The following is a 22,404-nucleotide window of genomic DNA, read 5'->3' as shown; positions in this document are numbered from 1 at the left end:
ATCATCTCTATGACTGACAGTGTATTATAATGGAAAGGTCGTTGACCTATCATCTCTATGACTGACAGTGTATTATAATGGAAAGGTCGTTGACCTATCATCTCTATGACTGACAGTGTAGGATTATGGAAAGGTCGTTGACCTATCATCTCTATGACTGACAGTGTATTATAATGGAAAGGTCATTGACCTATCATCTCTATGACTGACAGTGTATTATAATGGAAAGGTCGTTGACCTATCATCTCTATGACTAACAGTGTAGGATTATGGAAAGGTCGTTGACCTATCATCTCTATGACTGACAGTGTATTATAATGGAAAGGTTGTTGACCTATCATCTCTATGACTGACAGTGTATTATAATGGAAAGGTCGTTGACCTATCATCTCTATGACTGACAGTGTATTATAATGGAAAGGTCGTTGACCTATCATCTCTATGACTGACAGTGTATTATAATGGAAAGGTCGTTGACCTATCATCTCTATGACTGACAGTGTAGGGTTATGGAAAGCTATCATCTCTATGACTGACAGTGTATTATAATGGAAAGGTCGTTGACCTATCATCTCTATGACTGACAGTGTATTATAATGGAAAGGTCGTTGACCTATCATCTCTATGACTGACAGTGTATTATAATGGAAAGGTCGTTGACCTATCATCTCTATGACTAACAGTGTAGGATTATGGAAAGGTCGTTGACCTATCATCTCTATGACTGACAGTGTATTATAATGGAAAGGTTGTTGACCTATCATCTCTATGACTGACAGTGTATTATAATGGAAAGGTCGTTGACCTATCACCTCTATGACTGACAGTGTAGGATTATGGAAAGGTCGTTGACCTATCATCTCTATGACCAACAGTGTAGGATTATGGAAAGGTCGTTGACCTATCATCTCTATGACTGACAGTGTATTATAATGGAAAGGTTGTTGACCTATCATCTCTATGACTGACAGTGTAGGATTATGGAAAGGTCGTTGACCTATCATCTCTATGACTGACAGTGTAGGATTATGGAAAGTTCTGTTTTTGTATCAAGCACAATGACTTATTATTCAACTACTGCTTGTAGATAGATCCATGTTTTCTTTGCCTGACAAGGGGCAATTGATTTTGATAGATTGATTGATTGATTGATTGATTGATTGATTGCATACTGTATATCAAATTTTCTTATTAACATCTCAATTCTGCATAGATTATTTGAGGAAATATATAGGTTACTCTTTTCAATGAGGATAATAATGCCAACACCTTTATTACATCTTATTACGCAAGTTATCAATCTTTCATTTAGAGTGATAGTGAAAAATGGCCATCTTCATATCTGCGATATTGCATTAACATAGACATTATTTCCTGCTTGTGTAAAACACTGCTTTCATCCTCATGTGGCATCATTAGCTAGATATATTTTCCTGGTGATATATTGAGAGGAGAAAACCTCCATGCTGGTCCCAGATCTGTAGGCACCAGCGTCAAGGGAGCTTAATGATACCGCCCAACACTCTCTCTCTCTCTCTCTGTCTTTGTCTCTCTCGTACTCTCCATTTGATTTCACCCCCTAAAACCTCCAGAGAACCTCACTGCCTCCTCACATCTCTTTATTCGTTCTGTTTATTAGCCTTGGTCAATTTGTCTTCTGATGCTGCTGCTATGTGTAATTTGACACAGGATTCCATTCAGACTGCTCTCCCTTTTCCCCTTTTTTACATCGGCCCCACCCTCCTCCTTCTCCTGCTCCCTCTCTCCCTCTCTCCCTCCCCTCCCTTCTACCTCCCCATCCCTTCTTCTCCTGCTCCCTCTCTCCCTTTCTCCCTCCCCTCCCTTCTCCCTCTCCATCCCTTCTTCTCATGCTCCCTCTCTCTCCCTCCCCTCCCTTCTACCTCTCCATCCTTTCTTCTCCTGCTCCCTCTCTCCCTACGCCTCCCTTCTACCTCCCCATCCATTCTTCTCCTGCTCCCTCTCTCCCTCCCTCTCTCCCTCCCCTCCCTTCTACCTCTCCATCCCTTCTTCTCCTGCTCCCTCTCTCCCTCTCTCCCTTCCCTCCCTTCTACCTCCCCATCCCTTCTTCTTCGGCTCCCTCTCTCCCTTTCTCCCTCCCCTCCCTTCTACCTCCCCATCCCTTCTTCTCCTGCTCCCTCTCTCCCTTTCTCCCTTACTCCCTTCTGCCTCCCCATCCCTTCCTCTCCTGCTCCCCTTCTCACTCCCCTCCCTTCTACCTCCCCATCCCTTCTTCTCCTGCTCCCTCCCTCTCTCCCCCTCTCCCTCCCCTCCCTTCTACCTCTCCATCCCTTCTTCTCCCGCTCCCTGTCACCCTCTCTCCCTCCCCTCCCTTCTACCTCCCCATCCCTTCTTCCTCTGCTCCCTCTCTCCCTCCCTCTCTCCCTCCCCTCCCTTCTACCTCCCCATCCCTTCTTCTCCTGCTCCCTCTCTCCCTTTCTCCCTCCCCTCCCTTCTCCCTCCCTCCCTTCTTCTCATGCTCCCTCTCTCTCCCTCCCCTCCCTTCTACCTCTCCATCCTTTCTTCTCCTGCTCCCTCTCTCCCTACGCCTCCCTTCTACCTCCCCATCCCTTCTTCTCCTGCTCCCTCTCTCCCTCCCTCTCTCCCTCCCCTCCCTTCTACCTCCCCATCCTTTCTACTCATGCTCCCTCTCTCCCTCCCCTCCCTTCTACCTCTCCATCCCTTCTTCTCCTGCTCCCTCTCTACCTATCTCCCTCCCCTCCCTTCTACCTCCCCATCCCTTCTACTCATGCTCCCTCTCTCCCTCCCTTCTACCTCACCATCCCTTCTTCTCCTGCTCCCTCTCTCTCTCCCCTCCCTCTCTCCCTCCCCTCCCTCTCTCCCTCCCCTCCTACCTCCCCATCCCTTCTTCTTCTGTGTGATCTTTTCTGTTTATATCACCAACCTGTCACTTCATTCACTTTTCTGTTGAATTTCAATCTCCTTACTATTGGCATTGATGATCTGTTCATTTCTAAGGGCAAATTGTGAATAAGCTGTGAAGGAATTGGGCATGAATTTAAAGTCCCTAGGTGGGTGGCTTTGGCTGTGTTCCTAACACGCCCTTTAGATTTGACACTGGATACCATTCTCCCCCTTTATTGTCTCAATCTGTTTAGCATGTTTCCCCATGGATATATAGAGGGATAATATCATTATCAAACTGAATCTAACCTTTTGGAGAAGATGACTAGAGGAACATTGTTGTTCCCTTCAGTAAACATATTAAGAGTGCTGGCAAGATACTGTATTGATTTTCACTGAGTATTTCTCACTTTTGGAGAAGAAAGGATACAAATAGTTTTTTTATTTGACCTTTATTTAACCAGGTAGGCTAGTTGAGAACACCTTTATTTAACCAGGTAGGCTAGTTGAGAACACCTTTATTTAACCAGGTAGGCTAGTTGAGAACACCTTTATTTAACCAGGTAGGCTAGTTGAGAACACCTTTATTTAACCAGGTAGGCTAGTTGAGAACACCTTTATTTAACCAGGTAGGCTAGTTGAGAACACCTTTATTTAACCAGGTAGGCTAGTTGAGAACACCTTTATTTAACCAGGTAGGCTAGTTGAGAACACCTTTATTTAACCAGGTAGGCTAGTTGAGAACACCTTTATTTAACCAGGTAGGCTAGTTGAGAACACCTTTATTTAACCAGGTAGGCTAGTTGAGAACACCTTTATTTAACCAGGTAGGCTAGTTGAGAACACCTTTATTTAACCAGGTAGGCTAGTTGAGAACACCTTTATTTAACCAGGTAGGCTAGTTGAGAACACCTTTATTTAACCAGGTAGGCTAGTTGAGAACACCTTTATTTAACCAGTTGAGAACACCTTTATTTAACCAGGTAGGCTAGTTGAGAACACCTTTATTTAACCAGGTAGGCTAGTTGAGAACACCTTTATTTAACCAGGTAGGCTAGTTGAGAACACCTTTATTTAACCAGGTAGGCTAGTTGAGAACACCTTTATTTAACCAGGTAGGCTAGTTGAGAACACCTTTATTTAACCAGGTAGGCTAGTTGAGAACACCTTTATTTAACCAGGTAGGCTAGTTGAGAACACCTTTATTTAACCAGGTAGGATAGTTGAGAACACCTTTATTTAACCAGGTAGGCTAGTTGAGAACAAGTTCTCATTTGCAACTGCGACCTGGCCAAGATAAAGCATAGCAGTGTGAGCAGACAACACAGAGTTACACATGGAGTAAACAATTAACAAGTCAATAACACAATAGGAAGAGAAAAAAAGGGGAGTCTATATACATTGTGTGCAAAAGGCATGAGGAGGTAGGCGAATAATTACAATTTTGCAGATTAACACTGGAGTGATAAATGATCAGATGGTCTTGTACAGGTAGAGATATTGGTGTGCAAAAGAGCAGAAAAGTAAATAAATAAAAACAGTAATGGGATGAGCTAGGTAAAAATGGATGGGCTATTTGCCGATAGACTATGTACCGCTGCAGCGATCGGTTAGCTGCTCAGATAGCAGATGTTTGAAGTTGGTGAGGGAGATAAAAGTCTCCAACTTCAGCGATTTTTGCAATTCGTTCCAGTGACAGGCAGCAGAGAACTGGAACGAAAGGCGGCCAAATGAGGTGTTGGCTTTAGGGATGATCAGTGAGATAAACCTGCTGGAGCGCGTGCTACAGATGGGTGTTGCCATCGTGACCAGTGACCTGAGATAAGGCGGAGCTTTACCTAGCATGGACTTGTAGATGAACTGGAGCCAGTGGGTCTGGCGACGAATATGTAGCGAGGGCCAGCCGACTAGAGCGTACAAGTCGCAGTGGTGGGTGGTATAAGGTGCTTTAGTGACAAAATGGATGGCACTGTGATAAACTGCATCCAGTTTGCTGAGTAGAGTGTTGGAAGCAATTTTGTAGATAACATCGCCGAAGTCGAGGATCGGTAGGATAGTCAGTTTTACTAGGGTAAGTTTGGCGGCGTGAGTGAAGGATGCTTTGTTGCGGAATAGAAAGCCGACTCTTAATTTGATTTTCGATTGGAGATGTTTGATATGAGTCTGGAAGGAGAGTTTACAGTCTAGCCAGACACCTAGGTACTTATAGATGTCCACATATTCAAGGGTGGAACCATCCAGGGTGGTGATGCTGGTCAGGCGTGCGGGTGCAGGCAGCGAACGGTTGAAAAGCATGCATTTGGTTTTACTAGCGTTTAAGAGCAGTTGGAAGCCACGGAAGGAGTGTTGTATGGCATTGAAGCTTGTTTGGAGGTTAGATAGCAGTGTCCAAGGACGGGCCGGAAGTATATAGAATGGTGTCGTCTGCGTAGAGGTGGATCAGGGAATCGCCCGCAGCAAGAGCAACATCATTGATATATACAGAAAAAAAAGTCAGCCCGAGGATTGAACCCTGTGGCACCCCCATAGACTCTCTAAACCTCTATCAGTGGTGAAATAAAATGGAGTCTAATTAATCCGCCTAACTCAATAGACCCAGCCTGTACTACAACCCATAGATACAGAGTTAGATGTACTGACATATATACCCTTGGTAGAGGGCATATGTTAACATATTAAGCGCCCTCTCCCATTTTCAGGAGCGAAAAGGTTACTACATTCATTAATACAACCTAAACTACTGTAAATGACATAGTGATAAATTAGTTAAATGTCACAGGAAATGTCTCAAATGGTACCCTATTCACCATATAGTGTGCTACAGAAGTAGTGCAATATATAGGGGATATGAAACCATTTGGGATGCAGACACTGGAATGCTCTGCATTATTTGAAATGAGACCAGGGCATCAGTGTAGGTGAATGACTAATCTAATATCATGGAAAGGTCCTGTCTTAAATAAACATGAGATCATACCATGCCAGCATCGCTCAAGTTTTTGTTGATGATGTGTGGACTTTCTACCATGTTGAGTTTATAGTAATGGACAATAGACCCAACAGTGTCCCAAAGGCGTACTGTCTTTACCCTACCAGTATAAATGTCTCCAATAGTCTCCTATAGACGTACTGTCTTTACCCTACCGGTATAAATGCCTCCTATAGTCTCCTATAGATGTACTATCTTTACCCTACCAGTATAAATGTCTCCTACAGTCTCCTATAGATGTCTCCTATAGATGTACTATCTTTACCCTACCAGTAAATAAATAGATGTCAGTCTTTATAGATGTCTTTACCCTACCAGTATAAACTATAGATGTACAGTCTTTACCCTACCAGTATAAATGTCTCCTACAGATGTACTGTCTACCAGTATAAATGTAGATGTACAGATGTACAGTCTTTACCCTACCAGTATAAATGTCTCCTACAGATGTACTGTCTTTACCCTACCAGTATAAATGTCTCCTACAGATGTACTGTCTTTACCCTACCAGTATAAATGTCTCATATAGTCTCCTATAGATTACAGTCTTTACCCTACCAGTAAATAAATGTCTCCTATAGTCTCCTATAGATGTACTATCTTTACCCTACCAGTATAAATGTCTCCTATAGTCTCCTATAGATGTACTATCTTTACCCTACCAGTATAAATGTCTCCTATAGTCTCCTATAGATGTACTATCTTTACCCTACCAGTATAAATGTCTCCTATAGTCTCCTATAGATGTACTGTCTTTACCCTACCAGTATAAATGTCTCATATAGTCTCCTATAGATGTACTGTCTTTACCCTACCAGTATAAATATCTCCTATAGTCTCCTATAGATGTACTATCCTTACACTACCAGTATAAATGTCTCCTATAGATGTACTGTCTTTACCCTACCGGTATAAATGTCTCCTATAGATGTACTGTCTTTATCCTACCAGTATAAATGTATCCTATTGTCTCTGATAGATGTACTATCTTTACCCTACCAGTATAAATGTCTCCTATAGTCTCCTATAGATGTACAGTCTTTACCCTACCAGTATAAATGTCTCCTATAGATGTACTGTCTTTACCCTACTAGTATAAATGTCTCATATAGTCTCCTATAGATGTACTGTCTTTACCCTACCGGTATAAATGTCTCCCATAGATGTACTGTCTTTACCCTACCAGTATAAATGTCTCCTATAGTCTCCTACAGTCTTTACCCTACCAGTATAAATGTATCCTATTGTCTCCAGTATAAATGTCTCCCATAGATGTACTGTCTTTACCCTACCGGTATAAATGTCTCCTATAGATGTACAGTCTTTACCCTACCAGTATAAATGTCTCCTATAGTCTCCTATAGATGTACAGTCTTTACCCTACCAGTATAAATGTCTCCTATAGATTACCCTACCAGTATAAATGTCTCCTATAGATGTACAGTCTTTACCCTCCAGTATAAATGTCTCCTATTGTCTCCTATAGATGTACAGTCTTTACCCTACCAGTATAAATGTCTCCTATAGATGTACTGTCTTTACCCTACTAGTATAAATGTCTCCTATAGTCTCCTATAGATGTACTGTCTTTACCCTACCGGTATAAATGTCTCCTATAGATGTACTGTCTTTATCGTACCAGTATAAATGTATCCTATTGTCTCCGATAGATGTACTATCTTTACCCTACCGGTATAAATGTCTCCCATAGATGTACTGTCTTTACTCTACCAGTATAAATGTCTCCTATATTCTCCTATAGATGTACAGTCTTTACCCTACCAGTATAAATGTCTCCTATAGTCTCCTATAGATGTACAGTCTTTACCCTACCAGTATAAAATGTCTCCTATAGATGTACTGTCTTTACCCTACCAGTATAAATGTCTCCTATAGATGTACAGTCTTTACCCTACCAGTATAAATGTCTCCTATAGTCTCCTATAGATGTACAGTCTTTACCCTACCAGTATAAATGTCTCCTATAGATGTACAGTCTTTACCCTACCAGTATAAATGTCTCCTATAGATGTACAGTCTTTACCCTACCAGTATAAATGTCTCCTATAGATGTACAGTCTTTACCCTACCAGTATAAATGTCTCCTATTGTCTCCTATAGATGTACTGTCTTTACCCTACCAGTATAAATGTCTCCTATTGCCTCCTATAGATGTACAGTCTTTACCCTACCAGTATAAATGTCTCCTATAGATGTACAGTCTTTACCCTACCAGTATAAATGTCTCCTATAGATGTACAGTCTTTACCCTACCAGTATAAATGTCTATTCCTATAGATGTACAGTCTTTACCCTACCAGTATAAATGTCTCCTATAGATGTACAGTCTTTACCCTACCAGTATAAATGTCTCCTATAGATGTACAGTCTTTACCCTACCAGTATAAATGTCTCCTATAGATGTACAGTCTTTACCCTACCAGTATAAATGTCTCCTATAGATGTACAGTCTTTACCCTACAAATATAAATGTCTCCTATAGATGTACAGTCTTTACCCTACCAGTATAAATGTCTCCTATAGATGTACAGTCTTTACCCTACCAGTATAAATGTCTCCTATAGATGTACAGTCTTTACCCTACCAGTATAAATGTCTCCTAGATGTACAGTCTTTCCTACCAGTATATAGTCTCCTAGATAGATGTACAGTCTTTACCCTACCAGTATAAATGTCTCCTATAGATGTACAGTCTTTACCCTACCAGTATAAATGTATCCTATAGATGTACAGTCTTTACCCTACCAGTATAAATGTCTCCTATAGATGTACTGTCTTCACCCTACCAGTATAAATGTCTCCTATAGTCTCCTATAGATGTACTGTCTTTACCCTACCAGTATAAATGTCTCCTATAGTCTCCTATAGATGTACTGTCTTTACCCTACCGGTATACATGTCTCCTATAGATGTACTGTCTTTACCCTACCAGTATAAATGTCTCCTATAGATGTACTGTCTTTACCCTACCAGTATAAATGTCTCCTATAGATGTACTGTCTTTACCCTACCTGTATAAATGTCTCCTATAGATGTACAGTCTTCACCCTACCAGTATAAATGTCTCCTATAGTCTCCTATAGATGTACTGTCTTTACCCTACCAGTATAAATGTCTCCTATAGTCTCCTATAGATGTACTGTCTTTACCCTACCGGTATAAATGTCTCCTATAGATGTACTGTCTTTACCCTACCGGTATAAATGTCTCCTATAGATGTACTGTCTTTACCCTACCAGTATAAATGTCTCCTATAGATGTACAGTCTTTACCCTACCAGTATAAATGTCTCCTATAGATGTACTGTCTTTACCCTACCAGTATAAATGTCTCATATAGTCTCCTATAGATGTACAGTCTTTACCCTACCGGTATAAATGTCTCCTACAGATGTACTATCTTTACCCTACCAGTATAAATGTCTCCTATAGATGTACTGTCTTTACCCTACCAGTATAAATGTCTCCTATAGTCTCCTATAGACGTACTGTCTTTACCCTACCGGTATAAATGTCTCCTATAGATGTACTGTCTTTACCCTACCTGTATAAATGTCTCATATAGTCTCCTATAGACGTACTGTCTTTACCCTACCGGTATAAATGTCTCCTATAGTCTCCTACAGACGTACTGTCTTTGCCCTACCGGTATAAATGTCTCCTATAGTCTCCTATAGATGTACTGTCTTTACACTAGCGGTATAAATGTCTCCTATAGATGTACTGTCTTTACCCTACCAGTATAAATGTCACATATAGACATACTGTCTTTACCCTACCAGTATAAATGTCACATATAGACATACTGTCTTTACCCTACCAGTATAAATGTCTCATATAGATGTACTGTCTTTACCCTACTAGTATAAATGTCTCCTATAGTCTCCTATAGATGTACTGTCTTTACCCTACCGGTATAAATGTCTCCTATAGATGTACTGTCTTCACCCTACCAGTATAAATGTCACATATAGACATACTGTCTTTACCCTACCAGTATAAATGTCACTAGACATACTGTCTTTACCCTACCAGTATAAATGTCACATATAGACATACTGTCTTTACCCTACCAGTATAAATGTCACATATAGACATACTGTCTTTACCCTACCAGTATAAATGTCTCCTATAGATGTACTGTCTTTATCCTACCAGTATAAAAATGTCTCCTATAGATGTACTGTCTTTACCCTACCAGTATAAATGTCTCCTATAGATGTACAGTCTTTACCCTACCAGTATAAATGTACTATAGATGTACTGTCTTTACCCTACTAGTATAAATGTCTCATATAGTCTCCTATAGATGTACTGTCTTTACCCTACCAGTATAAATGTCTCCTATAGATGTACTGTCTTTACCCTACCAGTATAAATGTCTCCTATAGTCTCCTATAGATGTACAGTCTTTACCCTACCAGTATAAATGTCTCCTATAGTCTCCTATAGATGTACAGTCTTTACCCTACCAGTATAAATGTCTCCTATAGATGTACTGTCTTTACCCTACCAGTATAAATGTCTCCTATAGTCTCCTATAGATGTACAGTCTTTACCCTACCAGTATAAATGTCTCCTATAGATGTACTGTCTTTACCCTACTAGTATAAATGTCTCCTATAGTCTCCTATAGATGTACTGTCTTTACCCTACCGGTATAAATGTCTCCTATAGATGTACTGTCTTTATCCTACCAGTATAAATGTATCCTATTGTCTCCGATAGATGTACTATCTTTACCCTACCAGTATAAATGTCTCCTATAGTCTCCTATAGATGTACAGTCTTTACCCTACCAGTATAAATGTCTCCTATAGATGTACTGTCTTTATCCTACTAGTATAAATGTCTCCTATAGTCTCCTATAGATGTACTGTCTTTACCCTACCGGTATAAATGTCTCCCATAGATGTACTGTCTTTACTCTACCAGTATAAATGTCTCCTATAGTCTCCTATAGATGTACAGTCTTTACCCTACCAGTATAAATGTCTCCTATAGTCTCCTATAGATGTACAGTCTTTACCCTACCAGTATAAATGTCTCCTATAGTCTCCTATAGATGTACTGTCTTTACCCTACCAGTAGAAATGTCTCCTATAGATGTACAGTCTTTACCCTACTAGTATAAATGTCTCCTATAGTCTCCTATAGATGTACAGTCTTTACCCTACCAGTATAAATGTCTCCTATAGTCTCCTATAGATGTACAGTCTTTACCCTACCAGTATAAATGTCTCCTATAGATGTACAGTCTTTACCCTACCAGTATAAATGTCTCCTATAGATGTACAGTCTTTACCCTACCAGTATAAATGTCTCCTATTGTCTCCTATAGATGTACAGTCTTTACCCTACCAGTATAAATGTCTCCTATTGCCTCCTATAGATGTACAGTCTTTACCCTACCAGTATAAATGTCTCCTATAGATGTACAGTCTTTACCCTACCAGTATAAATGTCTCCTATAGATGTACAGTCTTTACCCTACCAGTATAAATGTCTCCTATAGATGTACAGTCTTTACCCTACCAGTATAAATGTCTCCTATAGATGTGTCTTTACCCTACCAGTATAAATGTCTCCTATAGATGTACAGTCTTTACCCTACCAGTATAAATGTCTCCTATAGATGTACAGTCTTTACCCTACCAGTATAAATGTCTCCTATAGATGTACAGTCTTTACCCTACCAGTATAAATGTCTCCTATAGATGTACAGTCTTTACCCTACCAGTATAAATGTCTCCTATAGATGTACAGTCTTTACCCTACCAGTATAAATGTCTCCTAAAGATGTACAGTCTTTACCCTACCAGTATAAATGTCTCCTATAGATGTACAGTCTTTACCCTACCAGTATAAATGTCTCCTATTGCCTCCTATAGATGTACAGTCTTTACCCTACCAGTATAAATGTCTCCTATAGATGTACAGTCTTTACCCTACCAGTATAAATGTCTCCTATAGATGTACTGTCTTTACCCTACCGGTATAAATGTCTCCTATAGATGTACTGTCTTCACCCTACCAGTATAAATGTCTCCTATAGTCTCCTATAGATGTACTGTCTTTACCCTACCAGTATAAATGTCTCCTATAGTCTCCTATAGATGTACTGTCTTTACCCTACCGGTATACATGTCTCCTATAGATGTACTGTCTTTACCCTACCAGTATAAATGTCTCCTATAGATGTACTGTCTTTACCCTACCAGTATAAATGTCTCCTATAGATGTACTGTCTTTACCCTACCTGTATAAATGTCTCCTATAGATGTACTGTCTTCACCCTACCAGTATAAATGTCTCCTATAGTCTCCTATAGATGTACTGTCTTTACCCTACCAGTATAAATGTCTCCTATAGTCTCCTATAGATGTACTGTCTTTACCCTACCGGTATAAATGTCTCCTATAGATGTACTGTCTTTACCCTACCGGTATAAATGTCTCCTATAGATGTACTGTCTTTACCCTACCAGTATAAATGTCTCCTATAGATGTACAGTCTTTACCCTACCAGTATAAATGTCTCCTATAGATGTACTGTCTTTACCCTACCAGTATAAATGTCTCCTATAGTCTCCTATAGATGTACAGTCTTTACCCTACCGGTATAAATGTCTCCTACAGATGTACTATCTTTACCCTACCAGTATAAATGTCTCCTATAGATGTACTGTCTTTACCCTACCAGTATAAATGTCTCCTATAGTCTCCTATAGACGTACTGTCTTTACCCTACCGGTATAAATGTCTCCTATAGATGTACTGTCTTTACCCTACCTGTATAAATGTCTCATATAGTCTCCTATAGACGTACTGTCTTTACCCTACCGGTATAAATGTCTCCTATAGTCTCCTACAGACGTACTGTCTTTGCCCTACCGGTATAAATGTCTCCTATAGTCTCCTATAGATGTACTGTCTTTACACTAGCGGTATAAATGTTTCCTATAGATGTACTGTCTTTACCCTACCAGTATAAATGTCACATATAGACATACTGTCTTTACCCTACCAGTATAAATGTCACATATAGACATACTGTCTTTACCCTACCAGTATAAATGTCACATATAGATGTACTGTCTTTACCCTACCAGTATAAATGTCTCACTCCTATAGATGTACTGTCTTTACCCTACCAGTATAAATGTCAAATATAGATGTACTGTCTTTACCCTACTAGTATAAATGTCTCCTATAGTCTCCTATAGATGTACTGTCTTTACCCTACCAGTATAAATGTCTCCTATAGTCTCCTATAGATGTACTGTCTTTACCCTACCGGTATAAATGTCTCCTATAGATGTACTGTCTTTACCCTACCAGTATAAATGTCTCCTATAGATGTACTGTCTTTACCCTACCAGTATAAATGTCTCCTATAGATGTACTGTCTTTACCCTACCTGTATAAATGTCTCCTATAGATGTACTGTCTTCACCCTACCAGTATAAATGTCTCCTATAGTCTCCTATAGATGTACTGTCTTTACCCTACCAGTATAAATGTCTCCTATAGTCTCCTATAGATGTACTGTCTTTACCCTACCGGTATAAATGTCTCCTATAGATGTACTGTCTTTACCCTACCAGTATAAATGTCTCCTATAGATGTACTGTCTTTACCCTACCAGTATAAATGTCTCCTATAGATGTACAGTCTTTACCCTACCAGTATAAATGTCTCCTATTGTCTCCTATAGATGTACTATCTTTACCCTACCAGTATAAATGTCTCCTATAGATGTACTGTCTTTACCCTACCAGTATAAATGTCTCCTATAGTCTCCTATAGACGTACTGTCTTTACCCTACCGGTATAAATGCCTCCTATAGTCTCCTATAGATGTACTATCTTTACCCTACCAGTATAAATGTCTCCTATAGATGTACTATCTTTACCCTACCAGTATAAATGTCTCCTATAGATGTACTGTCTTTACCCTACCAGTATAAATGTCTCCTATAGTCTCCTATAGATGTACAGTCTTTACCCTACTGGTATAAATGTCTCCTACAGATGTACTGTCTTTACCCTACCAGTATAAATGTCTCCTATAGTCTCCTATAGATGTACAGTCTTTACCCTACCAGTATAAATGTCTCCTACAGATGTACTGTCTTTACCCTACCAGTATAAATGTCTCCTATGTCTATAGATGTACAGTCTTTACCCTACCAGTATAAATGTCTCCTACAGATACTGTCTTTACCCTACCAGTATAAATGTCTCCTACAGATGTACTGTCTTTACCCTACCAGTATAAATGTCTCCTATAGTCTCCTATAGATGTACTGTCTTTACCCTACCAGTATAAATGTCTCCTATAGATGTACTGTCTTTACCCTACCAGTATAAATGTCTCCTATAGTCTCCTATAGATGTACTATCTTTACCCTACCAGTATAAATGTCTCCTATAGTCTCCTATAGATGTACTGTCTTTACCCTACCAGTATAAATGTCTCCTATAGTCTCCTATAGATGTACTATCTTTACCCTACCAGTATAAATGTCTCCTATAGTCTCCTATAGATGTACTGTCTTTACCCTACCAGTATAAATGTCTCCTATAGTCTCCTATAGATGTACTGTCTTTACCCTACCAGTATAAATGTCTCCTATAGATGTACTGTCTTTACCCTACCGGTATAAATGTCTATAAATGTCTTTATCCTACCAGTATAAATCTCCTACGATAGATGTACTATCTTTACCCTACCAGTATAAATGTCTCCTATAGTCTCCTATAGATGTACAGTCTTTACCCTACCAGTATAAATGTCTCCTATAGATGTACTGTCTTTACCCTACCAGTATAAATGTCTCCTATAGTCTCCTATAGATGTACTGTCTTTACCCTACCGGTATAAATGTCTCCCTATAGATGTACTGTCTTTACCCTACCAGTATAAATGTCTCCTATAGTCTCCTATAGATGTACAGTCTTTACCCTACCAGTATAAATGTCTCCTATAGTCTCCTATAGATGTACAGTCTTTACCCTACCAGTATAAATGTCTCCTATAGATGTACTGTCTTTACCCTACCAGTATAAATGTCTCCTATAGTCTCCTATAGATGTACAGTCTTTACCCTACCAGTATAAATGTCTCCTATAGATGTACTGTCTTTACCCTACTAGTATAAATGTCTCCTTTAGTCTCCTATAGATGTACTGTCTTTACCCTACCGGTATAAATGTCTCCTATAGATGTACTGTCTTTATCCTACCAGTATAAATGTCTCCTATTGTCTCCTATAGATGTACTAGTCTTTACCCTACCAGTATAAATGTCTCCTATAGTCTCCTATAGATGTACAGTCTTTACCCTACCAGTATAAATGTCTCCTATAGATGTACTGTCTTTACCCTACTAGTATAAATGTCTCCTATAGTCTCCTATAGATGTACTGTCTTTACCCTACCAGTATAAATGTCTCCATAGATGTACAGTCTTTACCCTACCAGTATAAATGTCCTATAGTCTCCTATAGATGTACAGTCTTTACCCTACCACTATAAATGTCTCCTATAGTCTCCTATAGATGTACTGTCTTTACCCTACCAGTATAAATGTCTCCTATAGTCTCCTATAGATGTACAGTCTTTACCCTACTGGTATAAATGTCTCCTACAGATGTACTGTCTTTACCCTACCAGTATAAATGTCTCCTATAGTCTCCTATAGATGTACTGTCTTTACCCTACCAGTATAAATGTCTCCTACTATAGATGTACTGTCTTTACCCTACCAGTATAAATGTCTCCTATAGTCTCCTATAGATGTACAGTCTTTACCCTACCAGTATAAATGTCTCCTACAGATGTACTGTCTTTACCCTACCAGTATAAATGTCTCCTACAGATGTACTGTCTTTACCCTACCAGTATAAATGTCTCCTATAGTCTCCTATAGATGTACAGTCTTTACCCTACCAGTATAAATGTCTCCTACAGATGTACTGTCTTTACCCTACCAGTATAAATGTCTCCTATAGTCTCCTATAGATGTACTATCTTTACCCTACCAGTATAAATGTCTCCTATAGTCTCCTATAGATGTACTATCTTTACCCTACCAGTATAAATGTCTCCTATAGTCTCCAATAGATGTACTATCTTTACCCTACCAGTATAAATGTCTCCTATAGTCTCCTATAGATGTACTGTCTTTACCCTACCAGTATAAATGTATATAGTCTCCTATAGATGTACTGTCTTTACCCTACCAGTATAAATGTCTCCTATAGTCTCCTATAGATGTACTATCCTTACCCTACCAGTATAAATGTCTCCTATAGATGTACTGTCTTTACCCTACCGGTATAAATGTCTCCTATAGATGTACTGTCTTTATCCTACCAGTATAAATGTATCCTATTGTCTCCGATAGATGTACTATCTTTACCCTACCAGTATAAATGTCTCCTATAGTCTCCTATAGATGTACAGTCTTTACCCTACCAGTATAAATGTCTCCTATAGAACTGTCTTTACCCTACTAGTATAAATGTCTCTATAGTCTCCTATAGATGTACTGTCTTTACCCTACCGGTATAAATGTCTCCTATAGATGTACTGTCTTTACCCTACCAGTATAAATGTCTCCTATAGTCTCCTATAGATGTACAGTCTTTACCCTACCAGTATAAATGTCTCCTATAGTCTCCTATAGATGTACAGTCTTTACCCTACCAGTATAAATGTATAGATGTACTGTCTTTACCCTACCAGTATAAATGTCTCCTATAGTCTCCTATAGATGTACAGTCTTTACCCTACCAGTATAAATGTCTCCTATAGATGTACTGTCTTTACCCTACTAGTATAAATGTCTCCTTTAGTCTCCTATAGATGTACTGTCTTTACCCTACCGGTATAAATGTCTCCTATAGATGTACTGTCTTTATCCTACCAGTATAAATGCCTCCTATAGTCTCCTATAGATGTACTATCTTTACCCTACCAGTATAAATGTCTCCTATAGTCTCCTATAGATGTACTGTCTTTACCCTACCAGTATAAATGTCTCCTATAGATGTACTGTCTTTACCCTACCAGTATAAATGTCTCCTATAGTCTCCTATAGATGTACAGTCTTTACCCTACCAGTATAAATGTCTCCTACAGATGTACTGTCTTTACCCTACCAGTATAAATGTCTCCTACAGATGTACTGTCTTTACCCTACCAGTATAAATGTCTCCTATAGTCTCCTATAGATGTACAGTCTTTACCCTACCAGTATAAATGTCTCCTACAGATGTACTGTCTTTACCCTACCAGTATAAATGTCTCCTATAGTCTCCTATAGATGTACTATCTTTACCCTACCAGTATAAATGTCTCCTATAGTCTCCTATAGATGTACTGTCTTTACCCTACCAGTATAAATGTCTCATATAGTCTCCTATAGATGTACTGTCTTTACCCTACCAGTATAAATGTCTCCTATAGTCTCCTATAGATGTACTATCCTTACCCTACCAGTATAAATGTCTCCTATAGATGTACTGTCTTTACCCTACCGGTATAAATGTCTCCTATAGATGTACTGTCTTTATCCTACCAGTATAAATGTATCCTATTGTCTCCGATAGATGTACTATCTTTACCCTACCAGTATAAATGTCTCCTATAGTCTCCTATAGATGTACAGTCTTTACCCTACCAGTATAAATGTCTCCTATAGATGTACTGTCTTTACCCTACTAGTATAAATGTCTCATATAGTCTCCTATAGATGTACTGTCTTTACCCTACCGGTATAAATGTCTCCCATAGATGTACTGTCTTTACCCTACCAGTATAAATGTCTCCTATAGTCTCCTATAGATGTACAGTCTTTACCCTACCAGTATAAATGTCTCCTATAGTCTCCTATAGATGTACAGTCTTTACCCTACCAGTATAAATGTCTCCCATAGATGTACTGTCTTTACCCTACCAGTATAAATGTCTCCTATAGTCTCCTATAGATGTACAGTCTTTACCCTACCAGTATAAATGTCTCCTATAGATGTACTGTCTTTACCCTACTAGTATAAATGTCTCCTTTGGTCTCCTATAGATGTACTGTCTTTACCCTACCGGTATAAATGTCTCCTATAGATGTACTGTCTTTATCCTACCAGTATAAATGTATCCTATTGTCTCCGATAGATGTACTATCTTTACCCTACCAGTATAAATGTCTCCTATAGTCTCCTATAGATGTACAGTCTTTACCCTACCAGTATAAATGTCTCCTATAGATGTACTGTCTTTACCCTACTAGTATAAATGTCTCCCAGTATAGAATGTCTTTACCCTACCGGTATAAATGTCTCCTATAGATGTACAGTCTTTACCCTACCAGTATAAATGTCTCCTATAGTCTCCTATAGATGTACAGTCTTTACCCTACCAGTATAAATGTCTCCTATAGTCTCCTATAGATGTACTGTCTTTACCCTACCAGTATAAATGTCTCCTATAGATGTACAGTCTTTACCCTACTAGTATAAATGTCTCCTATAGTCTCCTATAGATGTACAGTCTTTACCCTACCAGTATAAATGTCTCCTATAGTCTCCTATAGATGTACAGTCTTTACCCTACCAGTATAAATGTCTCCTATAGATGTAGTCTTTACCCTACCAGTATAAATGTCTCCTATAGATGTACAGTCTTTACCCTACCAGTATAAATGTCTCCTATAGATGTACAGTCTTTACCCTACCAGTATAAATGTCTCCTATAGATGTATAGTCTTTACCCTACCAGTATAAATGTCTCCTATAGATGTACAGTCTTTACCCTACCAGTATAAATGTCTCCTATAGATGTACAGTCTTTACCCTACCAGTATAAATGTCTCCTATATGTACAGTCTTTACCCTACCAGTATAAATGTCTCCTATAGATGTACAGTCTTTACCCTACCAGTATAAATGTCTCCTATAGAACAGTCTTTACCCTACAAGTATAAATGTCTCCTATAGATGTACAGTCTTTACCCTACCAGTATAAATGTCTCCTATAGATGTACAGTCTTACCCTACCAGTATAAATGTCTCCTATAGATGTACAGTCTTTACCCTACCAGTATAAATGTCTCCTATTGCCTCCTATAGATGTACAGTCTTTACCCTACCAGTATAAATGTCTCCTATAGATGTACAGTCTTTACCCTACCAGTATAAATGTCTCCTATAGATGTACTGTCTTTACCCTACCGGTATAAATGTCTCCTATAGATGTACTGTCTTCACCCTACCAGTATAAATGTCTCCTATAGTCTCCTATAGATGTACTGTCTTTACCCTACCAGTATAAATGTCTCCTATAGTCTCCTATAGATGTACTGTCTTTACCCTACCGGTATAAAAGATGTACTGTCTTTACCCTACCAGTATAAATGTCTCCTATAGATGTACTGTCTTTACCCTACCAGTATAAATGTCTCCTATAGATGTACTGTCTTTACCCTACCTGTATAAATGTCTCCTATAGATGTACTGTCTTCACCCTACCAGTATAAATGTCTCCTATAGTCTCCTATAGATGTACTGTCTTTACCCTACCAGTATAAATGTCTCCTATAGTCTCCTATAGATGTACTGTCTTTACCCTACTGGTATAAATGTCTCCTATAGATGTACTGTCTTTACCCTACCGGTATAAATGTCTCCTATAGATGTACTGTCTTTACCCTACCAGTATAAATGTCTCCTATAGATGTACAGTCTTTACCCTACCAGTATAAATGTCTCCTATAGATGTACTGTCTTTACCCTACCAGTATAAATGTCTCCTATAGTCTCCTATAGATGTACAGTCTTTACCCTACCGGTATAAATGTCTCCTACAGATGTACTATCTTTACCCTACCAGTATAAATGTCTCCTATAGATGTACTGTCTTTACCCTACCAGTATAAATGTCTCCTATAGATGTCTTTACCCTACCTGTATAAATGTCTCATATAGTCTCCTATAGACGTACTGTCTTTACCCTACAGGTATAAATGTCTCCTATAGTCTCCTACAGACGTACTGTCTTTGCCCTACCGGTATAAATGTCTCCTATAGTCTCCTATAGATGTACTGTCTTTACCCTACTGGTATAAATGTCTCCTATAGATGTACTGTCTTTACCCTACCGGTATAAATGTCTCCTATAGATGTACTGTCTTTACCCTACCAGTATAAATGTCTCCTATAGATGTACAGTCTTTACCCTACCAGTATAAATGTCTCCTATAGATGTACTGTCTTTACCCTACCAGTATAAATGTCTCCTATAGTCTCCTATAGATGTACAGTCTTTACCCTACCGGTATAAATGTCTCCTATAGATGTACTGTCTTTACCCTACCAGTATAAATGTCTCCTATAGATGTACCGTCTTTACCCTACCTGTATAAATGTCTATATAGTCTCCTATAGATGTACTGTCTTTACCCTACCAGTATAAATATAGTCTCCTACAGATGTACTGTCTTTACCCTACCGGTATAAATGTCTCCTATAGTCTCCTATAGATGTACTGTCTTTACCCTACCAGTATAAATGTCACATATAGACATACTGTCTTTACCCTACCAGTATAAATGTCTCATATAGATGTACTGTCTTTACCCTACTAGTATAAATGTCTCCTATAGTCTCCTATAGATGTACTGTCTTTACACTAGCAGTATAAATGTCTCCTATAGATGTACTGTCTTTACCCTACCAGTATAAATGTCACATATAGACATACTGTCTTTACCCTACCAGTATAAATGTCACATATAGACATACTGTCTTTACCCTACCAGTATAAATGTCACATATAGACATACTGTCTTTACCCTACCAGTATAAATGTCACATATAGACATACTGTCTTTACCCTACCAGTATAAATGTCAAATATAGATGTACTGTCTTTACCCTACTAGTATAAATGTCTCCTATAGATGTACTGTCTTTACCCTAGTATAAATGTCTCCTATAGATGTACTGTCTTCACCCTACCAGTATAAATGTCTCCTATAGTCTCCTATAGATGTACTGTCTTTACCCTACCAGTATAAATGTCTCCTATAGTCTCCTATAGATGTACTGTCTTTACCCTACCGGTATAAATGTCTCCTATAGATGTACTGTCTTTACCCTACCAGTATAAATGTCTCCTATAGATGTACTGTCTTTACCCTACCAGTATAAATGTCTCCTATAGATGTACTGTCTTTACCCTATCTGTATAAATGTCTCCTATAGATGTACTATCTTCACCCTACCAGTATAAATGTCTCCTATAGTCTCCTATAGATGTACTGTCTTTACCCTACCAGTATAAATGTCTCCTATAGTCTCCTATAGATGTACTGTCTTTACCCTACCGGTATAAATGTCTCCTATAGATGTACTGTCTTTACCCTACCGGTATAAATGTCTCCTATAGATGTACTGTCTTTACCCTACCAGTATAAATGTCTCCTATAGATGTATGTCTTTACCCTACCGGTATAAATGTCTCCTACAGATGTACTATCTTTACCCTACCAGTATAAATGTCTCCTATTGTCTCCTATAGATGTACTATCTTTACCCTACCAGTATAAATGTCTCCTATAGTCTCCTATAGATGTACAGTCTTTACCCTACCAGTATAAATGTCTCCTACAGATGTACTATCTTTACCCTACCAGTATAAATGTCTCCTATAGATGTACTGTCTTTACCCTACCAGTATAAATGTCTCCTATAGTCTCCTATAGACGTACTGTCTTTACCCTACCGGTATAAATGTCTCCTATAGATGTACTGTCTTTACCCTACCTGTATAAATGTCTCATATAGTCTCCTATAGACGTACTGTCTTTACCCTACCGGTATAAATGTCTCCTATAGTCTCCTACAGATGTACTGTCTTTGCCCTACCGGTATAAATGTCTCCTATAGTCTCCTATAGATGTACTGTCTTTACCCTACCAGTATAAATGTCACATATAGACATACTGTCTTTACCCTACCAGTATAAATGTCTCATATAGATGTACTGTCTTTACCCTACCGGTATAAATGTCTCCTATAGATGTACTGTCTTTACCCTACCAGTATAAATGTCACATATAGACATACTGTCTTTCTACCAGTATAAATGTCACATATAGACATACTGTCTTTACCCTACCAGTATAAATGTCACATATAGACATACTGTCTTTACCCTACCAGTATAAATGTCACATATAGACATACTGTCTACCCTACCAGTATAAATGTCAAATATAGATGTACTGTCTTTACCCTACTAGTATAAATGTCTCCTATAGTCTCCTATAGATGTACTGTCTTTACCCTACCGGTATAAATGTCTCCTATAGAACTGTCTCCTACCAGTATAAATGTCACATATGACATACTGTCTTTACCCTACCAGTATAAATGTCACATATAGAAATGTCTTTACCCTACCAGTATAAATGTCACATATAGATGTACTGTCTTTACCCTACCAGTAT

This window comes from Oncorhynchus gorbuscha, linkage group LG06, assembly GCF_021184085.1.
Source record: "Oncorhynchus gorbuscha isolate QuinsamMale2020 ecotype Even-year linkage group LG06, OgorEven_v1.0, whole genome shotgun sequence".
Taxonomy (NCBI): domain Eukaryota; kingdom Metazoa; phylum Chordata; class Actinopteri; order Salmoniformes; family Salmonidae; genus Oncorhynchus; species Oncorhynchus gorbuscha.
Note: the sequence above shows the minus strand (reverse complement) of the source record.